This window comes from Mycena indigotica (genome assembly GCF_014461135.1).
Source record: "Mycena indigotica strain 171206Taipei chromosome Unknown Mind.scaff0010, whole genome shotgun sequence".
NCBI lineage: Eukaryota > Fungi > Basidiomycota > Agaricomycetes > Agaricales > Mycenaceae > Mycena > Mycena indigotica.
Genome location: NW_023503009.1, coordinates 2,108,768 through 2,115,442, shown reverse-complemented (window position 1 = coordinate 2,115,442; position 6,675 = coordinate 2,108,768).

The window sequence follows — 6,675 nt, the reverse complement described above, 5'->3', positions numbered from 1 at the left end:
ATGTGCAAACATTCTGGCGCGAATTCAAGGCGGAAGTAGGTGAGAAAGCGCGAGAATGCGCCAAAATTATCATCCCACGAATAACGAAAGAGATACTTGACATGGAAGCCAGACTGAATAACATAGTTAACGACCTATCCATGGACGAGGAGGAAAGGATGCTAGCGGGAGCTGTAATCACTAAGAAGCTCGTTGAACTCCAGAAGAAAAGATACAAGAGCTCAAGACTGACCGTCAAAGTGAGACACCGCCTTGAGGGTGAGATAATTGGCAGGTATTGGTCGAAGCTAAACAAGCCCGCGAAGCCGAGAGACTTGATTCGGAGACTGCAGGTCAACATGGGGGACCACGAGAACCCAAGATACGAGACGAACTCCAAGAAGATGGCCACTATGGCCCGGAACTACCACAACAATCTCCAGTCGGATCGAGCCGCCAACCCAGCCGAAGTACGAGAAACGGCAACCACGAACGTGCTCTCGAGGCTGGAGAGAACACTAGACGAGGAACAAGCGCAGCCCCTCAAAGGTCCAATGACGAGAGAAGAAGTCGAGCACGCCCTCAAAGTGTCCGCAAACTGTAAGGCACCCGGACTAGATGGAATACCTTATGAGGTATGGAAATCGCTGAATGATCGCTACAAGACCATGAAGACGAGGAACAAACCCGCATTTGATGTAATCGGCGCAATGAGAGAGGTGTTCAATGACATTGAAGAACATGGAATGGTTAAGGACACAGGCTTTTCAGTGAGCTGGATGTGCCCCTTATACAAGAGGAATGACAAGTCCGATATCGCTAACTACCGACCAATCTCCCTGCTAAACACAGACTATAAAATAATGACCAAAGCCCTTGCCATCAAGCTGGCAGCAGTCGCGCCGCTGATCATTCATCCAGACCAGGCGGGCTTTGTCCCGGGACGCCAAATACGAGACCAAGTATGGCTTACGAAAAGAATTATAGAGTGGGCCGAAGCCACCGAACAGGATGGGGTCATTGTTGCCTTAGATCAAGAGAAAGCGTACGATAAGGTCGAACACGACTACCTATGGAGAACACTCCAAGCCTTCAACATCCCAAACACGTTCATAAACACAATAAAAGCCTTGTATAACGATGCTCAAACATATGTAATGGTCAATGGAGAACGAAGTGAGCAACCCTTCCAAGTCACTCGAGGGGTCCGTCAAGGAGACCCACTATCCTGCCTACTCTTCGACTTGGCGATAGAACCGCTTGCGGAGGCCTTGAGGAAATCGGATCTAAAGGGATTTAAGACAAATGGTAGAGCTGACAAAATAATAACGTCCCTATTTGCGGACGACACGATGGTATACCTCGACAAGTCCGACGATTGGGAGGACCTAATGAAAGTGTTGAACGAGTGGTGCATTGCTGCTGGAGCAAAATTCAACGTTACTAAGACTGAAATGATCCCAATAGGAAAGCGTGAATACCGAGATACAGTTATAGCAAAGCGCACAGTAAACGGACAAGATGGGTCTAGAATCCCGGACCACATTAAAATTGCTGCCCAAGGGGAGCCAATTCGCACTCTTGGAGCCTGGGTTGGTAACGGGGTCGAACAAGCCGCAGTATGGTCACGGACATTGGAGAAGATCGACGCATCCTTGGCACAGTGGGGGTTGAGTAACCCAACGATAGAGGGCCGCCGACTGATAATTTCGATGATCGTTGGCGGAATGTCGCAATACCTCACCACGGTACAAGGAATGCCAGGACATATCGAAAAACGGCTGGAGAAGAGAATTAGAAACTTCATATGGGCTGAAAAAGAGAGAGTCACAATTAATCAAGAGACTGTATACGCGCCGATCGAGGCAGGCGGGAGAAAACTACTGGACATATATGCCAGGAATGAAGCAATCTCTGTCATGTGGCTAAAACACTACTTGAACCTGGATTCGGGGAGACCAACATGGTGTTACCTGACAGACGAGATCTTTGCTGCAAATAATGAAAAGCAGGTCCACAAGAGAGACGTATTGAAAAACCCATACCTGCAGGACTGGAGACCACGATCATCCGAAAAGAAAATCGGAACCGACTTACACCAGATGGTGCAGGTCGGAAAGAAGTATGGGGTGAGACTGGAAGCGATCGCCGTGTCACGCAATATCCAAAGATCGATGCCAATATGGTATCATAAATTTGCGCAGGGCAACACGGCAGTCTATAATAAACCAAAGCCCGTGGTCGAATGCCTGAAGACCCGCCACAAAATCCGGACAGTGGGCGATGCAGAAGAGCTCGCCAAGAAACTACAGACCGCCCGACACACCGCGAGAAGAGACTGCAGGTGTGCGTCATGTCAAGTAACCAAAGCAGTAGCCAAATGCCCTCACCCGCACAAGTGCTATACCAAAGCAAGAGACATGCTAAACGAACTTGAAGATAAATGGGACCCAAGGATGGCCCAGCCTCAAACCTGGGAAGAGATGGATGAGCAACGCGAGTATGCAGAAGACGACGAACATGTTGTGAAGTTTGATGCAAAAGTGACAACGCAAGGAGCGGTCTCGGATGCATTCCGTATATTTGAATACGGGGCCAAGAACACGTCCAAGAGAGCACCGAATAGGCAACCGACAGGCGAAGACGAGGCCCAAGCCCCCCAAATAGTATACACCGATGGATCCGCCATCGGGAATGGAACGACAGATGCAAGAGCGGGCGCGGGAGTTTTCTTTGGCCCCGACGACCCAAGGAACCGAGCCCTGAGGATACCGACGGAGTGGAAGCCATCCAACCAGGTTGGTGAGCTAGCGGCGATAAAAGAGGCTGCCGAGATGTGCCCGCTAGACCAGCCACTAGAAATACTGAGTGACTCGAAATACGCCATTGACGGGATGACGAGAAACGCACAGAGGTGGGAAGACAGCGGCTTCCTCACAGTAGCCAACGGCGAGTTGGCAAAACTAACATTGATGAGACTGAGACAGCGCCGAGCACCCACCTTCTTCCGCTGGGTGAAAGGACACAGTGGGATAGAAGGAAACGAGGCGGCAGACATCCTAGCGAGCGAGGGTGCCATGAAAAATGAACCGGATGAGATAAGGAACTACGAAGTTGACAACTTGAGGCTGAGTGGAGCGAAACTGAACACGCTGACCCAGTCGTCAGCGATGAGAATGATAAGGACACTGAAGATGAACGCACCCAAGTATCAAGAAAAGCTAGCGCGTGCCGGGACCCTGAGGAATCTGCCGCTAGCCCGCGGCGGCGGCCACGGACGAGGGAGCAGCGGAGGTCTCTGATAAAAAGGTGTGGACGTCAATAAGACACAAGGACATCTCGAAGAACATCCGATTCTTCCTATGGATGTTAGTCCACGATGGCTATAAAGTAGGAAAGCACTGGGAACACATACCTGGTCACGAATGGAAAGGAACGTGTAAAGAACCCCGATGTGGAGATGTGGATGAGTCGATGAAGCACATCCTGACGCAGTGCGAGGCGCCAGGCCAAAGAGAAGTCTGGGAGCTTGCCAGCAAGCTGTGGGAGATGAAAACGGGGCAAGAGCTGCCAACACCCACCTCGGGCCAAATCATGGCATGCGGAATGATTGACAAGGCCGATGCCGGCACCACACGGCTGTTCCGGATCCTGATATCGGAGTCAGCACATCTTATCTGGAAGCTCAGAAACGAGAGAGTAATCAACGAGAAAGACCCCGCATCTAAGACCGAGATAACTAGAAAATGGTGCTGGTCAATAAATAATAGGCTGCAGATTGATAGAGAAATGACGAATGAAAACAAGTATGGGAAAAAGGCCATCCCAAAGGCATTAGTCCGCAAAACTTGGATTAAAACGTTGAAAGATGAGAAAGCACTCCCGAGTGACTGGCCAACGTCAAGGGAGGTCGGGGTTTTAGTGGGTGTCGGCTGAGGTGGACAATGATGGGTGGTGATCTGGTGGGTTTCTCCCTCCTGCACGCCCTGAGTCTCCCAAGGCCGCAGCCCCACACCAGGTGCCCAAGGGCCAAGTGCGAACGCGCATTTCCTCGAGTGGTTTGATCCGGCTGGCGTGGTTTCAAGTCCATGCCTCACACTTCACGGGTGGTGGATGACCGACAGATGTCGGCCCGGGATGCCTGACGGAATCTCGAAAGAGAACTACGGCAGGCTACTGGGGAGCGAAAGCGATTATTCACTACTACCTAACGTGCCACAAAAAAAAAAAAAAAAAAAAAAAAGTTTGAGTTGGGGGGGAATTTGTCACAGTGTGACCGAAGGTGACATGGCATTGTATATATAGGTACACAACTTAGGCTAGTGCGACGAAACAACAGAGCATCTGAGGACTATAAGAAAGTATCTACGTGCCGATCGGTTTATGGAATGTTTCTTGCCATTCAGACCACGTGGGATGCTGGCGGTGAAGTTTGGCGAGTAACTGCGCCAATGCGAAGCATTCTACCCTCGACAGTCCTGGACCAGTAAGATGCGCAGTCAGCTCCTGAATATTTTGCTCGAATGGTACGTGAAACAAGCTGAGAATGCGAATATGGGTCGTCGTAAAATCTTGGCCGATCAAAGAATAGAGATCAATTGGCGTCCGTATGTCGCAGCCTTGGAATACTGCCAAGTGGGAAGACAGATCTGGACAAATTCCTGCCAAAAGTCCAGCCAGAGATGACGGGTTCTTCGGAGTATGATGCTTCCGATCGATATTCAACCGTGCTCGAAGACTTTGTCCGAGAGCCACACTAGGGTCTGTCATGGACAGTCGTTGCCCGGGTCACCCGCGGATTTGACCCGTGGGCACTGCCCGGGCATGTATAGTGGGCAGTGGGCAGCCCACGCAAAACTGCCCACACGGGTGTGGGCAGGAAGCTTGCGACATCGAGGTGCCCACGGGCGGCCCACCCAAATCTCATCATATTTACAATAAACTTTAAGTAAAATATACTCGCATCGCAACAAGTATGCAAGCAATGTGGAGGAAGTTACCGACCTCAAGGACGACAGTGGTGATATTGACACCATCGAAGCCTACCTTGACGCAGCAGTAGTCTCTGCTCGAGACATCAAAGATGCCGGCGGACATTTATGCTACTGGCTGAAAGCAGCGAAGACGCGTCCCCGGCTTTCCAAATTCGCTTTGAAGTACCTTTCAGCACCAGGTGGGTTGATTTATCTACAGGCTTCTCCACAACAACCATTTGTATAGCCTCTTCTGTTGACGCGGAGCGTGCATTCTCCAACGGCAGACTGCAAGTCAATCACCTGCAGCATGGCATGTCGTCTCTTTAAGGCCCGTGTGGCTCTGAATTCATGGGATGATGCACCATTGGTTCAGCGGAGAAGATTCTTGAGGCTCGCGAGAGACGTCAGAAGGCTGCTGCGAGCAAGAACAAGTCCATTTATTAGTTCGAGTACATATAGGATCGTGTTTTGCTACAAAAATATCTAGATGCCCGTGGACACCCGTAGTGCCCACGGATGACCCGCAGGCACTGCCCGTTGCCCGCATTGCCATGCCCGGGTGGGTGTGGGCATGAATTTTTTGCTCGATTGCCCGTGGGCATGGCCCGGGCGTGACCCGGGCTGTCCATGACAGACCCTAAGCCACACATTGGGCTTTCGTCATCCGAGGACCTTCGAACCGAGGCAGCAACTCGTCCATTTCATGTTTGGGAGGGGCCCAAAAAAGACCTTCGATTCGAATTTGCGTGTCGATCAATGTTTCAGCGACCAGGCTAGAGAGGTCGAGCATTTGATGAATTCCGTGATGATTAAGCAGTCGGAGGTGAGAGGAAAGTGGGGGTTGGATGGTTGCAAGAAAGCTCTCGAGACTTGGCTCTGACATGTTGGTATTGGATACCATGCAACCGTGTGCCGGAATCAAAGCTGACGAATTGGCTGTGGATTCCACATCGCCGGATTGTTGTGGAGTTATCGCACTACCCTTAGCGATGTCAACTACCTGCGAGGGCATGCTATCAAGAGCTGACTGTGATGGCGCGGAACTGGGAGCTATGCAGGTGTTTGCTGCAATCGAAGTTGACGGTTTAGCCGTGGATTCCAGACGACCGGATGACGGATGAGTTATTGTGCCCATGTAGGTAGCGACCACCTGCGAAGGCGTCTCGAGAGTTGACCACGACGGAGCGAAATAGGAATTAGGAGCCATGGAAGCGTTGTTGACGGTGTTGTTGACGGTGTTGTTGACGGTAGAAATACATGGTTCAGCAGCGAGAACATCCGATTCACGAATTGTGTTAGTTTGACTGAGGTTGGATTCCGAAGCATCTAAGGTTGTTGATATCAGTAGTCCTCTTGGGCGGTACCTCAAGACGTACATATTGTCTTCTTCGGAGCAGGTGTAGGTTCATCTGTTTGCAAGGGGCGCTTTTGCGACACCCTCGCCATCGTTTCATTGGTTTCGTCTCGATGGAAGGAGTTTCCGCTTGCGACAGATGTAAGCGCCCTGCGGTAGCTCGTGTTGCGTTTTTCACTATCGGGCAAGTTGGTCTGGATGACCTGATCTTCGAGCTGAGACTCGGGTAACTGGCTCTGTATAATTTGGTCGTCGTTTGGGGGGCCGAAGTCTGCCCTAAATTGGCCTTCGAACTCAGATTTCGGTGACAGGCTAGCACGAAGTCCATACTGATGTTCGAACTGGGACTCGGGTAACTGGCTCTGC